This window comes from Cherax quadricarinatus, chromosome 95, assembly GCF_038502225.1.
Source record: "Cherax quadricarinatus isolate ZL_2023a chromosome 95, ASM3850222v1, whole genome shotgun sequence".
Classification (NCBI taxonomy): domain Eukaryota; kingdom Metazoa; phylum Arthropoda; class Malacostraca; order Decapoda; family Parastacidae; genus Cherax; species Cherax quadricarinatus.
Window position 1 is genome coordinate 809,799 of NC_091386.1, and position 20,991 is coordinate 830,789.

The 20,991-nt window shown below is 43.8% G+C and overlaps 1 long non-coding RNA gene across 1 annotated transcript in view; it reads right to left on the bottom strand.

The window, feature by feature from the left end:
* Positions 1-8,861: 8,861 nt before the first annotated feature.
* Positions 8,862-20,991, bottom strand: part of LOC128703957 (uncharacterized) — a 32,089-nt gene continuing 19,959 nt past the window's right edge. The window contains exons 6-7 of the long non-coding RNA XR_011394678.1: positions 18,886-19,027; positions 8,862-9,129 (exon numbers count right to left, since the gene is read on the bottom strand). This is a non-coding gene — a long non-coding RNA (uncharacterized lncRNA). The remainder of the gene's footprint in view (positions 9,130-18,885; positions 19,028-20,991) is intronic.

The following is a 20,991-nucleotide window of genomic DNA, read 5'->3' on the forward strand; positions in this document are numbered from 1 at the left end:
GGGAAGAGCACCAGGGCACAAACGTAATCTTTGGTGATGGATAGAGTTAAGGCTAGAGAGAGCGTAGCAGGAGAGGCCGCGGAATAAATCTGGTCACCATAATTGAGTTTCGATAAAACGAGGGCTGAATGTAGGCGAAGCAGAGTTCGACGATCAGCTCCCCAGGAAAGATGAGCAAGGGTTTTAAGAAGGTTTAGCCGGCTGTGACAAGTTGCCTTCAGAGAGGTAATGTGAGGTTTCCAGGATAACCGACGGTCAAAGAGAAGGCCTAGAAACCTGACTGTATCACGTTCGGGGATACGGGAGCCATAGAGATACAAAGGATGATCGGGGATAACAGAGCGTCTAGTGAAAGTAATTGGGTGAGTTTTGGTACTTGAAAATTTAAACCCATGTGTGGTGGCCCAAGTGGAAACACGGTCGACCGCATGCTGGAGAGAAACTGCAATAAGATGACAGTCAGCGCCTGCACAAGCAATAGCGAAGTCATCAACATTGAGTGATGACCAAATATTGGGTGGAAGAACAGAGGCCAAATCATTTATAGCAAGGAGAAAAAGTGTTGTGCTTAGAACACATCCCTGAGGGACACCTTCAGCTTGGACGAAGTCCGGGGAAAGAACATTATTGACTCGAACACGGAAATGTCTGTCAGTTAAAAAGTTCTTAAGGAAGGATGGTAGATTGCCTCGGAGGCCTAAGGAATGGGCCTGGGCCAAAATATTATACCTCCAAGTTGTGTCATATGCCTTCTCAAGGTCAAAAAATATGGCAATAACCGAGTGATTATTCGCAAAGGCATTACGAACATACGTATCCAAGCGTAGTAAGGGGTCTATGGTAGAACGACCCTTACGAAAGCCATATTGACTAGCGGAGAGACTGTTGTGTGTCTCTAAATACCACGTTAAACGTCGATTTACGAGATGTTCCATCACTTTGCAAACTGCGCTAGTAAGAGCGATGGGGCGATAGTGAGAGGCATCATGTCCTGTAGTACCCGGTTTGCGGAAAGGGAGAACAATGGCAGATTTCCACAGCTGGGGAAGAACTCCTTGTGCCCAAATAAGATTGAAGAGGTGTAAGAGGACTACAAGGGCTGACCGATGTAAATGTTGTAACATACAAATATGAATGTCGTCAGGCCCAGCTGCCGATGATCGGCAAGCTGAGAGCGTTGCCTCCAGTTCTTGAAGTGTAAAAGGCACATTATACTGTTCTTCTCTGAGAGAAGAGAAGTCTAAGGGTACTAACTCTCTGGCAGACTTTGAGGAAAGAAACGAGGGGCATAGATGGAGCCCTCGGGAAATACGGACCAGATGAGTGCCAAGTTCAACGGCAACGTCGAGAGGGTTTGCTACATCAACACCAGCGACCCATAGAACAGGAGCCGGGTCAGGAGAGTATTTACTACTCAATTTCCTCATTTTTTTCCAGACTGCACTCATAGAAGAAGCAGAGGTGATGGTGGAAACAGTCTCGCCAACAACTGTGTTTAGCTTCACGGATGACACGGCGAGCGATCGCACACTTCTGCTTAAAATCAAGAAGTCTCTCAGCGGTTCTATTGTACCGGTACCTGCCCCATGCAGCACGTTTCAAACGTACTGCACGAGCACAAGCAGGAGACCACCAAGGCACTCACTTCTGAGAATGCCTGCCTGAGGTTTGGGGTATAGAATGAGAAGCTGCGGTATAAACTGATGTTGAGAAGATGTGTAGGAGCTCATCAATGGAGGATGAAGAAGGAACCTCACTAAAAGCAGTGAGGTGTGAGTAAAGATATCAAATTGCCAGCGAGGGCTACGGAAAGGTGGTGAATAGGAAGGAGAAGTAAGAATGATCGGAAAATGATCGCTGTCATGTAAGTCTGGTAGAACAGACCAGGTGAAGTCTAGTGCAGTGGAGGAAGAGCAGACTGATAGATCGATGCAAGAGAGAGTATGAGTACGAGGATCAAAATGGGTGGGAGTACCCGTATTTAAAACATGGAGGGGGTGAGAGGCGAGAAAAGCCTCCAACTGGATGCCACGTGAGTCACAATGAGACCCCCCCCCCCCAGAGGAAATGGTGGGCATTAAAATCACCAAGTAACAGAAGTGGTGGTAAGGATGAAACAAGAAAGGCAAAGTCTGGGATAGAAAATGCCCGAGAAGGAGAGAGATATAAAAAACATATTGTAAACCACTTATTCAGTGGATACGGGCTGCAGTGTAATGCAGCGAGGTATGGACAAATAGTTGACAGTACGGAATATCATTGCGTAGAAGAAGGGCACTTTCATTAAAGGTCCCATCTGAGAAAGGATCTGAAGAATACAATAAATTATAGCCTGAGATAGGTTGGAAAACAGCCGAGTGTAATTTTGGTTCTTGTAAGCAAGCACTGAATATACGCGGCCTCAGGGGTAATCGGGGTGAGCTTCAGATGTTACTCTCCCAGTTTGCCCCTGTTGGTGTTTGCTTACAGGAACCAAAATTACACTCTGCTGTTATTTCTCACATCTCAGGCTATAATTTATTGTATTCTTCAGATCCTTTTCCTGATGGGACCTTTAATGAAAGTGCCCTTCTTCTCCACACTGATATTCCGTACCATCAGCTATTTGTTCATACTTCGCTGCATTACACAGCAGCCCGTATCCACTTACATAGGTGGTATACGCTCTGTTCTTTATATATCTCTCCTTCTCGGGCATTATCTATTCCGGATTTTGCCTTCCTTGTTTCGTCATTACCGCCACCGATTCTGTTACTTGGTGATTTTAATGCCCACCATTTCCTCTGGGGGGGGTCTCACTGTGATTCCCGTGGAATTCAGTTAGAGGCTTTTCTTGCCACCCACCCCCTCCATGTTTTAAATACAGGTGCTCACACCCATTTTGATCCTCGGACTCATACTCTCTCTTGCATCGATCTCTCAGTCTGCTCTTCCTCCGCCGCATTAGACTTCACTTGGTCTGTTCTCCCGGACTTACATGACAGTGATCATTTCCCAATCATTCTTACTTCCCCTTCATATTCGCCACCTCTTCGCACCCCACACTGGCAATTTAATCGGGCAAATTGGAACCTTTACTCACACCTAACTGTTTTTAAAGAGGTTCCTTCTTCGTCCTCCATCGATGAGCTTTTACACCTCTTCTCGTCCTCCGTTTTCAACGCAGCTTCTCATTCTATACCCCAAACTTTGGGCAGGCATTCTCAGAAATGCGTGCCTTGGTGGTCTCCTGCTTGTGCTCGTGCAGTACGTTTGAAACGCGCTGCATGGGGCAGGTACCGGTACAATAGAACCACAGAGCGACTCCTTGATTTTAAACAGAAGCGTGCGATCGCTCGCCGTGCCATCCGTGATGCTAAACGCACTTGCTGGCGAGATTGTCTCCACCATCACCTCTGCTTCCTCTATGAGTGCAGTCTGGAAAAAAGTACGAAAACTGAGTGGTAAATATTCTCCTGACCCGGCTCCTGTTCTGCGGGTTGCCGGTGTTGATATAGCAAACCCACTAGATGTTGCCAATGAAATTGGCAATCATCTGGTCCGTATTTCTCAGGGACTCCATCTATGCCCCTCATTTCTTTCCTCAAAGTCTGCCAGAGAGTTAGCACCCTTGGACTTTTCTTCTCTCAGAGAAGAACAGTATAATGTGCCTTTTACACTTCAAGAACTAGAGGCAACACTCTCAGCTTGTCGATCATCGGCAGCTGGGCCCGACGACATTCATATTCGTATGCTACAACATTTACATCAGTCAGCCCTTGCAGTCCTATTACGCCTTTACAATCTTATTTAGTCACAAGGAGTTCTTCCACAGCTGTGGAAATCCGCCATTGTTCTCCCTTTCCGCAAACCAGGCACTACGGGACATGAAACCTCCCACTATCGTCCCATTGCTCTTACCAGTGCAGTTTGCAAAGTAATGGAACGCCTAGTAAATAGACGTTTAGTGTGGTATTTAGAGACACACAACAGTCTCTCCACTCGTCAATATGGCTTTCGTAAGGGACGTTCTACCATAGACCCCTTACTACGCTTGGATACGTATGTTCGTAATGCCTTTGCGAATAACCACTCAGTTATTGCCATATTTTTTGACCTTGAGAAGGCATATGACACAACTTGGAGGTATAATATTTTAGCCCAAGCCCACTCCTTAGGCCTTCGAGGCAATCTACCATCCTTCCTTAAGAACTTTTTAACTGACAGGCATTTCCGTGTTCGGGTTAATAATGTGCTCTCCCCGGACTTTATCCAAGCTGAAGGTGTCCCCCAGGGATGTGTTCTGAGCACAACACTTTTTCTCCTTGCTATTAATGATTTGGCCTCTAGTCTTCCATCAAATATTTGGTCATCACTCTGTTGATGACTTCGCTATTGCCTGTGCAGGCGCTGACTGTCACCTCCTTACAGTTTCTTTCCAACATGCAGTCGACCGTGTTTCCAATTGGGCCACCACACGTGGGTTTAAATTTTCCAGCACTAAAACCCACCAAATCACTTTCACTAGACGCTCTGTCATCTCCGATCATCCTTTGTACCTCTATGGCTCCCGTATCCCTGAACGTGATACAGTCAAGTTTCTGGGCCTCCTCTTTGATCGTAGGTTATCCTGGAAACCTCACATTACCTCTCTGAAGGCAACTTGTCACAGCCGGCTGAACCTTCTTAAAACCCTTGCTCATCTTTCATGGGGAGCTGATCGTCAAACCCTCCTTCGCCTACATTCCACCCTTATTTTATCGAAACTTGATTATGGTGACCAGATCTATTCAGCGGCCTCTCCTGCTACTCTCTCTAGCCTTAACCCCATTCATCACCAAGGATTACGTTTATGCCTTGGTGCTTTTCGCTCTTCCCCTGTCGAGAGCCTCTATGCAGAAGCGAACGTTCCATCCTTATCCGATCGCCGTGATGCCCATTGCCTGCGCTACTATGTACGCTCTCATGATCTCCGCAATCCTTCCATTTATAGAATGGTCACTGATATTAGTAGACATTCTTTATTTGTTTGCCGCCCCTGTTTACTCCATCCCTTCTCTCTTCGCCTTCATTCGCTCTTGTCTTCTCTTCAACTACCACCTTTCTATGTACATGTAGCATCTCACTTTTCCCTACCCCCCTGGGAAGTTCCAGCTGTTCGAGTCTGTTCTTTCTCCCTCCCTTGCTCGAAAGCCCAACTGTCTACGGTCGCTTCCTGCTCTCTTTTTCTTGACCACTTTCACTCTCATGCCATTGCTGTGTACACAGATGGCTCTAAGTCTTCTGACGGCGTAGGATTCGCAGCAGTGTTTCCGGACAGCGTCGTACAAGGGCATTTACTATCTTCGGCTAGTATTTTTACTGCTGAATTATATGCCATCCTTACAGCACTTATCCGTATTGCATCTATGCCTGTGTCATCATTTGTGGTTGTCTCAGACTCCCTTAGTGCTTTACAGGCTATACAAAAATTTGATACACCTCACCCCTTAGTCCTCCGTATCCAACTTTGACTACGCCGCATCTTTACCAAGCATAAAGATATTGTTTTTTGTTGGGTCCCTGGTCATGTTGACATATAGGGCAATGAACAGGCAGACACTGCTGCGCGGTCAGCAGTACATGACCTACCAGTTTCTTATAGAGATGTTCCATTTACGGACTATTTTGCTGCAATATCTTCCCACCTTCACACCCGTTGGCAACAACGTTGGTCTACTATGCTCGGCAACAACCTTCAACCTATTAAACCAAGTATAGGTTACTGGCCATCTTCTTATCACCAGTGTCGAGGTTGGGAGACTACTCTCTCTCGTCTTACTCATGGAGAGGCATCTTGCTCCTCTCTGTGAAAATTGCCAAGCTCCATTATCAGTCAGCCACATTCTGTTGGACTGCCCACTTTATCAACGAGCACGCACAATTTACCTCTGTCGTCGTCTTCACTCCGCTGCTCTCTCTTTACCTTCCCTTCTCACTGATGGACCCACCTTTCATCAAGACTCTCTTATTGACTTTTTGACAACGACTGACTGACTTCACAAATTCTGATACCTTCAGCCCTATCTACTTCAATCTCTTGCTACCCTCTAACCCCATAGTATCCCCTGCCCCACTGTTTTCTGTAACCTACTGATCATCCCCCTTCCCTACCCTGCAGCACTGTATAGCCCTTGTGGCTTAGCGCTTCTTTTTGAGTATAAAAATGTAAGCAAGCAACATCTGAAGCTCACCGCGGATATTCCACTGTAAATATGCCATGATTGGCGATTAAGAAAATACCAGGAATCTGTAGGTAAAGGCACCTATAGACTAGAGGGGTTAGAATAGTCAACATGTCGTGGCATTGGAATACGTTCAAGTAGCGAAGAGAAGGAACAGGAAGTGAATCAGTGTCCATTGAAGGTTTAGTGTCTGCAACATATTCTGAAATGGCTTCAAGTGTTTCTGAATTTAAACATGTATGGGAGACCATATTGGAGATAGGAGGAGGAGGGCGAGTAAAGATGGGGACAGAAGAGGCAGAAACCTGGGAGGGGACGGGGGTGGAAGGCATAGTATGAGGAGGAGGGTGAATCTCCACACTTGTAATAGAGCCAGAGAGAGGGGAAGAACTAGGTACAGAGACTGCAAAGGTAAAGTGTGGAGGTGGAAGAAGGGAAGGAAGGGGCAAAGAAGATTTGAGCAATGTGGATTTTTTGGACTTCTGAGTAGAGGGGCGATTGGTATTAGGTGTCGTACGAGGTCTTGTCGATACTGGGGCTTGTGAGGAAGGACGCGAAGATGTGAGAACAGACTGAGCTGTAGTCGGGACGTCAGAGCCAAGGACAGCAAAAGGATTAGATGCCATAGTGGCAACAACAGAGGAGGCTGCAGAAGATGGGACCCCAGAAGTGGGGGGATGGGGGGGATGTTTGAAAACACGGGGTAGTCTCCCTTGGAGGCGGAGATGAGTAACTGCCATAGCATAAGGGAGACCTACCTCTTTGAGGCAACGGGTTTCACGTTCATTTAAGTAGACCTGACAACGGCGGGAGTACGAAGGGTGAGCTTCATTACAATTAAGGCAAGATGGAGGTTGACTACAAGATGTATTAGAATAGTCGTCGGCACCACAGACTGGGCATTCGGCCATAGATCTGCAATATTTCGCTGGGTGACCAAAACGCCAGCAATTTCTACTTTGTTGCGGTGTAGGTATCACCTTTCGAACTTGTAACCGATGTCCCGCGACATATACAGAGGACGGGAGTTCTCGGCTGTCAAACGAGCCACATTGCAAGGGTAACGTCTCCGCCCCCGGGCAGGAAGGACATAAGTGTCTACTTTGAGGATTGGGAGATCCTGGAGTTCCAGCTGTTCAAAAATGTCATTGCCACATGACTGGACTATGGTATGGGGCAGAATGACAGTACCACTACAAGAATTGAGAGAAAGACGTTTTTCAATAGTGATAGTAGTAGTATCGATATTCGAAAGGAGAGAAAGATCATGAGCTTGGGTAGCATTCTGGACAGTGACAATGCGCATACAGCTCTTGAGAGCATGAAATGAAATATCTCTACCAACATGACGCAGGAGCGCTTTGCCAATACTATGGTCAGAAAGGTAGGCAGAAGAAGAAGTCGGTCTTAAAGTAAAGAATTAGTCCATTGTGTGGTCCGAAACTGAGCGTGGTGAGGGAGTGCTTGACGTGTCGGTCTTTTCCGAGTAGAATGGGAAGGTAACGAAGGAGCATCATCAGGAGATTGACATTGGCGTTTAGGAGTAGGACCGGCGTGAAATGGGCGGGCGATTCGAAAATTGCCGTACCGTAGAGGGAGAAGCCGGAAGCATAGTCAAAGGAGAGCAGAGTTCAGACAAATCGAAGGAGTCAGTCGAAGCCCCGGTACCTGAAGCGGGTGAGGAAACAGCACCAGCAAGAGGTACAGGGGCATCAGGAGTGTCCGAAGAGTGGTCTAAACACAAGGCAGGGTCAGAATGGGGTGTAGGGGGTTCATGGACTAGGGCTGCCATGGTTAGGTTACTCCTTTGCTTTTAAGAAAAAAAAAAAGAAAATAAAAAAAAAGGGGGAGCGGGGAGGAATAGTTCCCAGGAGGAATGAAAGGGCCGGAAATCTCCCTCTGCGCCCAAGAGGACCTCGGCACCGCTAGTAGCGCAGATGCAGCATGGAACCCGTGCCATACCCTACCCTTCATGCCAGTAAACCAGCAATCCGGGATAGCTACCTCGGTGGACAAAAAAGAGGGCGGCCGGATTATATTTTTTTTTTTTTTTTCACACTGGCCGATTCCCACCAAGGCAGGGTGGCCCGAAAAAGAAAAACTTTCACCATCATTCACTCCATCACTGTCTTGCCAGAAGGGTGCTTTAAACTGCAACATTAACACCCCTCCTTCAGAGTGCAGGCACTGTACTTTGCTCACACTCCAACAGCACGTCAAGTATTAAAAACCATTCACTCCTATCAAACACGCTCATGCATACCTGCTGGAAGTCCAAGCCCCTCGCGCACAAAACCTCCTTTACCCCCTCTCTCCAACCTTTCCTAGGCCGACCCCTACCCCCGCCTTCCTTCCACTACAGACAGCCGGATATCCGCCACAAAGCATACCTCCATCGGCCACCACCCCCGGAATCCGAAAGGTGGCTTCCAGAGATACACCCGTCGCCCGAAAGACACCCAAAGCTACTCCAGGATACCGGAGAGGGATCGGGACATCCCCAGGCAATCCAGATTCCACGGCAAACTACGCCACCGCCAAGAACCTCAACGGAATGGGATGGACCCCGGTGTCCTTTCCCCTACCTAGGAACTAGCGCGCCTGTGGGAGAAATCCCAAAGGCCAAAAGGGAGGAGGAATGGAGAATGGGGGGTAATTAGGTTCGGTCTGAGGAAGACCGACAGGGCTAATTCCTCAGACCAAGAGCCTCTTCACCACGCCAAGGAGCCCCCCTTGAAGAGGATGCAACTCTCAGCTTGTGAATAAACTTAGGAATCCTTATGCTAGGGAGGGGAGGGAAAAGTTAGACCCATAGACAGCTTTCATCCATCTTAGCTCTTATCCTCCTTCCAGCAGGTGAGAGCACTTCTGGAAGTTCTTGCAGCTGTCGTCTGGTCCCTCACAGTTGACTGCTGCCAACACCAACCTGTGTGGAAAGTGAACATTAATCCCTATACAGTATAAACATCACTACCACCTATAATCATTAAATATTTGATCAACCAGACTTAACCCTTTCAGGGTTGGCAGGCCGTCTCTTAAACTTGATCAAATTTTTCAAAAAAATAAAAACAAAAAATGATCGAGAAAAGATTATTTCATATGACACCAAAAGTATGAAATTTGATGGAAAACTTACAGAATTATGCTCTCGTGAAGTTAGCGGTCTCAACAATGTTTACACATCAGCGATTTCACCCACTTCCAATGTACCAGTCGACAAAAATCATACCTATTTTGCTAGAACTCCATTTTTTTTTCTATCAAATGAGTACAATAAAGTGGTCGAATTGGCAATTTCACACAAATTTCCAAATAGGGTCCAAAATAAACAAGACATTCCAGGCACTAAAATAACATTTCATTACTCACGTCCCTGGGCCTGTTACATTTCTTTTGCTTTCCACTTTGAATTTTTATTCTCACAAAAGATTTATGTTATGCAGACTACTGCATTAGTTTAGAAATGGTGTAAATAATATCAGCGCACTTGTGAAAGAATATTAGACTAACCAGTTGACGTGTATTGGACGCTTAGCATGATTTTACCTTTAAACTTTGGCAAAAATCGAACATTTCTGCTACTTTGAACTCAATTTCAAGGTACTTTTCATTGTGAAACCAATTTCTGTAATGTCTTCCAGTCTATAAAATGAGACCAGGAAAACTAGAATGCAACCATAAATAGCATACAAAAATACACTGCAAAGTCGCTGTTTTAAACCAAAAACACGGTCGGCGTTTTTTCTCATTATATGCTGTGCACACTGACCACACAGACCCATAATTTCATATGTAGGCCTACCAGCTTTCTCTCGCTAGATCTGAAGGCGCTAGAATTTATGCGTACTAGTACGGCACCAACCCTGAAAGGGTTAAACAAGTATGGCATAATCCACTCGGCTTCAGCACTACACCCATATGTGGCTATAGAGTTCTTGGGTGCTCAAGTTCCAACTCTTCCTTTTCCCACTTTCACTCGACCTTGAGTCTGTGTTCTCAAAAGCAGCATGCAAACTGGCACTGTACAGAATGCAGAGCAAGCATGCAATATTTCCCATAGCTCTGACACAAGGTTTCTTCACTTAATTCTTACTACACAACTTATTCCATATACATTATAATCATAAGTGCTAAACCCACAAGGGTCCTTGTATGCCATAGCCTAAGACTTTTGAACTCTAGGCCCTACCAATTCTTGGTTTACCTAATGTCCTTCCTGCCCCATACATTAAAACAATGTATACTTCAGCAAAACCCATCACACACATTATCCATGATCAACATACCAAACTCTAATGAGTTTGCCAAGATTCACACCCCACCCTCTTAATATCTATTTCTACAAGTACATGATACAATACAGACCGTAACTGACAACAATGACATACTATAAAGCCCCTAGTTATGCAAAGCACGTTTCCACCCATACCAGGGATGAAACCATGGACCTCAATGTGAGAGCCAAGTGTGCTACCCGAACTCAGGATGTATAAGGCACTATTCTACTTATTTCTGTGTGCTCGACTCAGTCGTGATAAAAAACTTAGATATCTTGGTGTAGATGTACCCCTTAACAAATCCACTATACCACAACTAAAGAAATGCAAAGATAGGCTAAATGCTCTCAAAGCTGTTGTTGGCTACAACCCCAACTATGCGCTAATGTGAGAATCGAGAGAATGACATACATAGCCTATGTTAGGTTCTTAATTGATTATGCTGCTCCCATGTTGATATTAGCTAGAGAAAGTTCTCTCCAACCCTTGGAGTTAATGTAAAATCAAGCTCTCAGAATTATTCTTGGTTGTCCCAGATCTACAAAAGTTCTTAACATGAGGAAGGAGCTTGGTATTTCTAGTATCAGTGATAGGATTGTTGAAATTAACACTGTACTCGGTATTAGAATGTTAAGAAATGAACCAGATACTGTCACAATGAACCTTACTGTCTAGAAGTAAATACACAGATCTAAATGGATTGTGAAAATGTGCAATTGCATTAAGTTTTATAACCTGCATGAACTGTATCACTGTAGGCAACAAGAGCATTTCACCCCTCCATGGAAGATGTGTTCATTTAATATCACATACCTACAAGTCCCTCCCAAGAAGCTCATTGCTAGTAATCCCTTCCTTAAATCTCTTGTTAGAGCAACTGCTCAAGAAGAAATTTCTCACCTAGCTGGTAGTAATAAGTTATCACAAGTTATATACTACACTGATGGATCTAAACAGGAGTCTTCTGGCAGGGCTGCATCTGCTCTTGTTGCCACCTCCCTAGTTAAGAACCATAATAAATTTGTTGAGTTAGGCATAAGAATTAACAACTGGGTGTCTACACTGCAAACTGAACTGTTTGCAATCCTAATGGCGCTAAAGCTAACTTATGACACTGAGCTTGACTCTATCATTACTGATTCTGTCATCACTGAATGCTCTTAACTTATATAATGACTCCAAGAACATGCTCAGTGGAGAAGCCAGGTATAGATACTCAAAAATCAGGGACAAAGGAATTAAAGTACAATTGCTATGGATGCCATCACACACTGGATTACTCCTTCATGATAAAGTTGATATCTTAATCAAGAAGAGTACCCAGAAGGAGAATGTAGAATATAACTTTGGTATATCTGTGTCTAGCATTAGGAATAATATTAGGAGAGAAGTAAATAACGAAAATGATTGTTATAGGAATGCAGTTAGAAGCCTGAGTAGATCTATAATCCACTATGATAACATGAATGTAGATAATTATGTTTATGGAGCAACTTGCAATGTGAACACTGACTGATGTTGTAGTGGCCAGACTTAGGCTTGGTTACAAGTACTTCTGGCAGTTTGGGAGACACACAGATGATGATCAAACTAAATGTAAATTATGTGATCAGGCATATGGTCATTCTCTTGAACACTATGTGCTTAATTGTCCACTTATTGAGGAATACAGAGACAGACAGTATAATAACCTGTGTGTCATGTCAAGATATCTTATTGGGGTGGCCCGGTGGCTAAAGCTCCCGCTTCACACACGGAGGGCCCGGGTTCGATTCCCGGCAGGTGGAAACATTTCGACACGTTTCCTTACACCTGTTGTCCTGTTCACCTAGCAGCAAATAGGTACCTGGGTGTTAGTCGACTGGTGTGGGTCGCATCCTGGGGGACAAGATTAAGGACTCCAATGGAAATAAGTTAGACAGTCCTCGATGACGCACTGACTTTCTTGAGTTATCCTGGGTGGCTAACCTCCTGGTTAAAAATCCAAACGAAATCTTATCTTATCTTACCAGATATACTAAGCAAATTTCCTAAATTTGCTTGTAACATAATTGAACTGTAGATATGTAGATACAAATCCCTATGTACACCTGTTAACCCTTTTGGGGCCTAGTTCCGAGGTCTTTTGTGTATCCATATGCTCTTGCGCTACCGTCCACAGAATGGATATGGGGTGCACAATAAACTAGCCACTTCGGTAACAAAATCTAATCGTGATAACACGAGTTTTAGGACGCGCTTCCCACAGGTTTAAGCCCGACCCATTCCGTTATTTCTATGTATGTACTTGATACAGCCCCAGTGTGTGGAAAACTTGGTACTGTACTATAACAAAGATATTTTCAGTCTTCAAATTTACTGTTACCTAATGCCAGTGTGTACCTTATCAGACAAAATTAAGGTGATAATTATAAACTAACATTCATTTAATAGCTGTCTTATCAGAAGTGCACAGACATCACAATTTAAATGACCCTCTGAGCAACTCGATCAGATACAAATTTGTGCGACCCTTGTGAGTTTAATGCTTAGTTCAGATACAAATACAAGGGTGATAATTATAGTAAAATCACGAGGAAATACTATATCTGTAGCAGTCACAGCACCTGGGGAATGGGAGGCAATTAAATATGATTTACAGAAGGGGAGAGTGGCTCAAATTACTTTAATCAAGAGACCTTCACCATCAAGGTCTCCCAACCCACATCTCTTCCCTGAAGGAATTTACAGCAATCAGCTGAATCTGAGTTCCGGAGGGAGGAAATAGAACTCTGAAGGAGGGGGAAGGATTCTGCAGGTCAGAGGGTCATTTGAATTGTGATATTTGAACATTTCTGGCAAGACTTGTTTTTTTTTTTGTCACCCCTTAGTGGGAGACATTAGTAAATAAAAGGTTGATGAGTAGACTGATGGATGTCTATTTTTAGAGCAACAGATATGTTGGAACAACATTTAGTGGCATTTACAATAAGAGAGAGATGGAGTACATGTATGTACGTAAAGTTTTCGATACAGTTGACCACGACTTGCTCCACATAAAATTGTCGCACTATGGTATAAGAGGGCACTCCCTCAACTACCTAAAGTCATACCTCAGCAACAGAAGCCAATATGTGTACACAAATGGGGTAAACTCTTCCGCACAGCCAATTACAGTTGGTGTCCCACAGGGAAGTGTCCTAGGCCCTCTTCTCTTTCTCATATACATAAATGACCTACCAAATGCATCGCAACTACTCAAACCCACACTATTTGCAGATGACACTACATACGTCTACTCTCACCCGAGCCCAGTCATGCTAGCCAATACTGTAAATACCGAATTACAGAAAATATCAAACTGGATGAGGACCAACAAACTTACTCTAAACATTGACAAAACCTACATCATTCAGTTTGGTAACAGAGCTGCAGATGTGTCTCTTAACATAATGATAAATGGATCACCTATCACAAAACTCAGAGGGAAAATTCCTAGGAATCCACCTTGATAATAGACTCAAATTTCAAACACATGTACAACAAATTTCCCCCCAAAATTTCCAAGACCATAGGCATACTATCAAAGATACGGTACTATGTTCCACAGTCAGCCCTCCTGGCCCTATATCACTCACTTATTTACCCCTATCTCACCTATGGAATTTGTGCATGGGGCTCAACAACAATACACCATCTCAGACCATTAATCACCCAACAAAAGGCTGCAGTCAGAATAACAAATTCCCGCTACAGACAGCACACACTACCAACATTCAAAAACTAAACCTACTCACCATACAAAACATCCCTACTTATTACTGCACCTATTACATACATAGAACACTTAACTCTGATATTAACCCTCCCCTCAAACATCTCCTTGCCAACCTCAACAGAACACATGACCATAACACAAGGCACAGATCACTCTTTGATGTTCCTCGTGTCCATCTCACACTATGCAAAAACTCAATGCACATAAAAGGCCCTAAAATCTGGAATTCATTACCTGTGAATATAAAAGAAACACTACCTGTTTATAAATTCAAGTCTCTTCTCAAAAATCACTTACTCACCCACAATTAAATAAATGAATAATTGTATCTCATATATGTATCTCATTATTGTATTATTGTATCATTATTGTTTTTGTAATACTCATTTGTGTGCTTGTTATCTGTTAACAATAATGTTTTACCACTGAATACTTCATTGCTTAGTTAATCTTAAGTTAATTTTAAGCCTGCCCGTAATGCTATGCATTCAACTGGCTTTGGCATGCTGCATTTAACTGTATTCTTTTGTACTTCACTGTATCATGTTCAAATTAATAAATAAATAAATAAAAATAATATACAGAAGGTAGCCCGGTGGCCTGGTGTCGAAAGCTCCCTCTTCACACACGGAGGGCCCGGGTTCAATTCCCGGCAGGTGGAAACATTTCGACGTTTCCTTACACCTGTTGTCCTGTTCACCTAGCAGCAAATAGGTACCTGGGTGTTAGTCAATGGTGTGGGTCGCATTCTGGGGGACAAGATTAAGGACCTCAATGGAAATAAGTTAGACAGTCCTCAATGACGCACTGACTTTCTTGGGTTATCCTGGGTGGCTAACCCTCCGGGGTTAAAAACCCGAACAAAATATTATCTTATCTCTTATATGTATGTAGATGAATGGTTCAGAGAACCGACAAGTTGATAAATTAGACATGTGCAACACTTGGGTATCTTTAATGAGGAAACGTTTTGGCACACACTGGCTTCATCAGTCCATACAAAGGAGAATGGTAAAGAACAGGAGGCATGGGAATTCCTCACTTGCCTAACCCTTGGGTATGACCTACTTCCACATTGGACAAATGTGACACCACCTACAACTGCTGCACCTCTCCTGCTTACAGTATACAAGCTACTGCTCTGCACATATGCTGTATTCTTTTCAAGATTGATGGACTGACCACATCAACTCAAGGCTGAGGGACTGATTACCTTAAACTCCTGCTCTTCGCCATTCTCCTTTGTATGGACTGATGAAGCCACTGTGTGGCGAAACGTTTCCTCATTAAAGATACCCAAGTGTTGCAAATATGTCTAATTTATCAGAATACATATATATGAGAGTATAGTTTTACCAACGCTCTTATATGGGTGTGAAGCATGGGTGATGAATGTTGCAGCGAGGAGAAGGCTGGAGGCAGTGGAGATGTCATGTCTGAGGGCAATGTGTGGTGTGAATATAATGCAGAGAATTCGTAGTTTGGAAGTTAGGAGGAGGTGCGGGATTACCAAAACTGTTGTCCAGAGGGCTGAGGAAGGGTTGTTGAGGTGGTTCGGGCATGTAGACAGAATGGAGCAAAACAGAGTGACTTCAAGAGTGTATCAGTCTGTAGTGGAAGGAAGGCGGGGTAGGGGTCGGCCTAGGAAAGGTTGGAGGGAGGGGGTAAAGGAGGTTTTGTGTGCGAGGGGCTTGGACTTCCAGCAGGCATGCGTGAGCGTGTTTGATAGGAGTGAATGGAGACAAATGGTTTTTAATACTTGACATGCTGTTGGAGTGTGAGCAAAGTAACATTTATGAAGGGGTTCAGGGAAACCAGCAGGCCGGACTTGAGTCCTGGAGATGGGAAGTACAGTGCCTGCACTCTGAAGGAGGGGTGTAAATGTTGCAGTTTAAAAACTGTAGTGTAAAGCACCCTTCTGGCAAGACAGTGATGGAGTGAATGATGGTGAAAGTTTTTCTTTTTTGGGCCACCCTGCCTTGGTGGGAATCGGCCAGTGTGATAATAAAAAAAAAAAACATATATATGGAATGAAAGAAGTTAAAAAAGAGTGGTGAAGAAATGCAAAGGAGAACCAATGATGAATGAATAAGTTTTTCTTAGCAAATTTTGCTGAAAGTGAGAAACAGTTTAGAACATAAGAAAAATGGAACACTGCAACAGGCCTACTGACCCATGCGGAGCAAGTCCATGTCCCCTCCCCTCCCCCCAAGGATGGAGCACAGCACCAGACCCAGCAGCATAAGCTAGTCAGGTCCAACTCGCACCCACCCACAACCACTGATGTATTTATCTGATCTATTTTTAAAACTACACAACGTTTTAGCCTCAATAACTATACTCGGGAGTTTGTTCCACTCATCCACGACTATTACCAAACCAGTGCTTTCCTATATCCTTCCTGAATCTGAATTTTTCCAACTTGAAACCATTGTTGTGAGTCCTGTCTTGGCTGGAAATTTTCAGCATGCTATTTACATCCCCTTTATTTATTCCTGTTTTCCATTTGTACACCTTGATCATATCCCCCCTAATTCTACACCTTTCGAGAGAGTGCAGATTCAGGGCCTCAGTCTATCTCATAGGGAAGATTTCTGATACATAGGATCATCTTTGTCGTCCTCCTCTGTATGTTTTCCAGAGCATTTATATCCATTCTGTAATACGGTGACCAGAACTGAGCAGCATAGTCTAAATGAGGCCTAACCAAGGATGTATAGAGTTGAAGAACAACCTGAGGACTTCTATTATTTATACTTCTAGATATGAAGCCAAGAATTCTGTTAGCTTTATTGCGAACACTAATGCACTGTTGTCTTGGTTTTAGATTACTGCTAACCAGAACTCCTAAATCCTTTTCGCAATCAGTAGTATTAAGATCTACATTATTTAGTTTATATGTGGCATGGTTATTTAACTGTCCAACATTTAGAACTTTGCATTTGTCAATATTAAACTGCATCTGCCACTTCTCCGACCATTGCATCGGTCTATTCAAATCATCCTGGAGTGCTCTAGTGTCCTCATTAGAATGAATTGGACCGCCTATTTTGGTGTCATCAGCAAATTTGCTTATGTCGCTATTTATTCCCTCATCTATGTCGTTTATGTAAATTGTAAACAACAACGGGCCCAATACTGACCCGAGGAACACCGCTTGTGACGTGCCCCCATTCTGATTTCTTCCCATTTATGCAAACTCTCTGCTGCCTATTTGTCAGCCATGCCTCTACCCAGGAAAATATTCCTCCTCCTATTCCGTGTGCCTTAAGTTTCCTCAATAGCCTCTGGTGTGTGGAACTCTATCGAAAGCCTTACTGAAGTCCATATACACTATATCATATTCATTACCATGATCTACCTCCTCAAACACCTTGGTGAATTCGTAAGACAGGAACGCCCCTTTGTAAAACCGTGTTGAGATTCATTAATCAATCTGTGCCTATCAAGATGGCTACGAATTGCTACGGCAATTATTGATTCCATAAATTTTCCCACTATGGAGGTAAGGCTTATTGGTCCATAGTTCGAAGCCAAGGACCTGTCACCTGCCTTGTAAATAGGTATTACATTTGCCATTTTTTACTTATCAGGCACTATGCCTGGAGAGCATGTGGACTTGAAAATGGGGAAGGTGGAGGTACTTCTTTTAACCCTTAAACTGTACAAACGTAGATCTATGTTTGTTCGCATAGTGCTCCGAACATAGATCTACTTTTTTTTTACATCGTTTCTCATGGAGAAAATCAAGGTTGGAGCGCTACGCGCACAAACATAGATCTGTTTGGATGACAAACAGAAAATTTCAACCAAGGAATAAGACAGAGATTTTAATTATTAGGGGAATACAAATGGGTGATTTTTGGTTCACTGATTGTGATACTGTCAGTTTGATGTTCTAACATAATGACAAATAGTGTTATAAGAAAAGTGTTATAAATAGAATATTTAAACTAAATGAGAGGTAAGACAGATTTTTATGAGGTCCTGTGATGCTGGTGTGGGGCTCTTGATCTAGGGAATTGGATCTGTGCTCCAGTTCCCTGAATTAAGCCTGAATACCTTCCACCCCCCCCCCCCCACATGCCCTGGATAATCATACGGGTTTAGTGCACCTCCAGCACTCCAAGGAACTATAACCCTTCCCACCTCAGATCACCCTCATCTCTAAACAACCTCTGTCATTATCCATGGAACCATAACCCTTCCCACCTCAGATCGCTCTCTATAATCCTATGATTATAATAATCAAAACCACCACCATCACTCTATCCAAGGAATCATAACCCTTCCCACCTCAGATCACCCTGATCTCTAAACAACGGCCATCACTATCCATGGAACCATAACCCTTCCCACTGACAACACAACTTATTCAGTCATTCTCCTTGGGAAAGTGGAACAGAAATCTTCCTCTGTAAGTCATGTGTGTTGTAAGAGGAGACTAAAATGACTGGAGCAAGGAGCTAGTAACCCCTTTTCCTGTATACATTACTAAATTTAAAGAGAGAAACTGTCGTTTTTCTCTTTAGGTCACTCCACCTTGGTGGGATAAGGCCAGATTGATGCAAAAAATTAGTTTCATGTGTCCATTTACCTAACAATAGGGAAATGGCAAATGGTGATAAAACACACATGGGCTCACCATTCGTGGATCTGCAGGCAACCTCCAGTAGTACTTTAGTCACTTAAAGAGTTAATCTCAGGCAAGTGGTATGACAGCCATCACAGCGCTGCACAAGGTGGAAACAGTGCGAGATATCCAATCAGTCGCCAATTCTGCATTCCTACGAAAGTAAATTTTGCTGTTAGAAAAACATTTCTGTACTCTGCTGGCAGACATTGGTCAAAACAAAAGGTGATAGGAAATGACACATTCACAACCACATGAATTAAATACAGTATCTTAGTAATCTTATTGTGAGAGACTACAGGTGCTCCTTGTCTTACGATTACCTGGAGTTTACCTGGAGAGAGTTCCCGGGGTCAATGCCCTCGCGGCCCGGTCTGTGACCAGGCCTCCTGGTGGATCAGAGCCTGATCAACCAGGCTGTTACTGCTGGCTGCACACAATCCAACGTACGAGCCACAGCCCGGCTGGTCAGGTACCGACTTTAGGTGCTTGTCCAGTGCCAGCTTGAAGACTGCCAGGGGTCTATTGGTAATCCCCCTTATGTATGCTGGGAGGCAGTTGAACAGTCCTGGGCCCCTGACACTTATTGTATTCTCTTAACGTGCTAGTGACACCCCTGCTTTTCAATGGGGGGATGTTGCATCATCTGCCGAGTCTTTTGCTTTCGTTGTGAGTGATTTTCGTGTGCAAGTTCAGTACTAGTCCCTCTAGGATTTTCCAGGCGTATATAATCATGTATCTCTCCCGCCTGCGTTCCAGGCAGTACAGGTTCAGGAACTTCAAGCGTTCCCAGTAATTGAGGTGTTTTATCTCCGTTATGCGTGCCGTGAAGGTTCTCTGCACATTTTCTAGGTCAGCAATTTCACCTGCCTTGAAAAGTACTGTTAGTGTGCAGCAATATTCCAGCCTAGATAGAACAAGTGACCTGAAGAGTGTCATCATGGGCTTGGCATCCCTAGTTTTGAAGGTTCTCATTATCCATCCTGTCATTTTTCTAGCAGATGCGATTGATACAATGTTATGGTCCTTGAAGGTGAGATCCTCCGACATGATCACTCCCAGGTCTTTGACGTTGGTTTTTCACTCTATTTTGTTGCCGGAATTTGTTTTGTACTCTGATGAAGTTTTAATTTCCTCATGTTTACCATATCTGAGTAATTGAAATTTCTCATCGTTGAACTTCATATTGTTTTCTGCAGCCCATTGAAAGATTTGGTTGATGTCCACCTGGAGCCTTGCAGTGTCTGCAATGAAAAACACTGTCATGCAGATTCGGGTGCCATCTGCAAAGGAAGACACGGTGCTGTGGCTGACATCCTTGTCTATGTCGGATATGAGGATGAGAAACAAGATGGGAGCGAGTACTGTGCCTTGTGGAACAGAGCTTTTCACCGTAGCTGCCTCGGACTTTACTCTGTTGACTACACTTTGTGTTCTGTTTGTGAGGAAATTATAGATCCATCTACCAACCTTTCCTGTTATTCCTTTAGCAGGCATTTTGTGCGCTATTACGCCATGGTCACACTTGTTGAAGGCTTTTTCAGAGTCTGTATATATTACATCTGCATTCTTTTTGTCTTCTAGAGTATCTACGACCTTGTCGTAGTGATCCAGTAGTTGGGACAGACAGGAGCGACCTGTTCTAAACCCATGTTGCCCTGGGTTGTGTAACTGATGGGTTTCTAGATGGGTGGTGATCTTGCTTCTTAGGACCCTTTCAAAGATTTTTATGATATGGGATGTTAGTGCTATCGGTCTGTAGTTCTTTGCTATTGCTTTACTGCCCCCTTTGTGGAGTGGGGCTATGTCTGTTGTTTTTAGTAACTGTGGGACGACCCCCGTGTCCATGCTCCCTCTCCATAGGATGGTAAAAGCTCGAGATAGGGGCTTCTTGCAGTTGGGGTTATGGTCCGACAAACTCATCTTAAGTTGAAAATATCATAAATCGAGGAGCACCCGTACATCTATCACAAATCCATCACTAAATCCCAGCAACCATAGGAACCACTTCTGACCCTAAACAAAATTTATTTCTATAAAGTGGGGTATACAATATTACACAACTGAGGTGATTGACATATATATAACTACTTTATGCAAGGCATTTTGGGCAGCCTT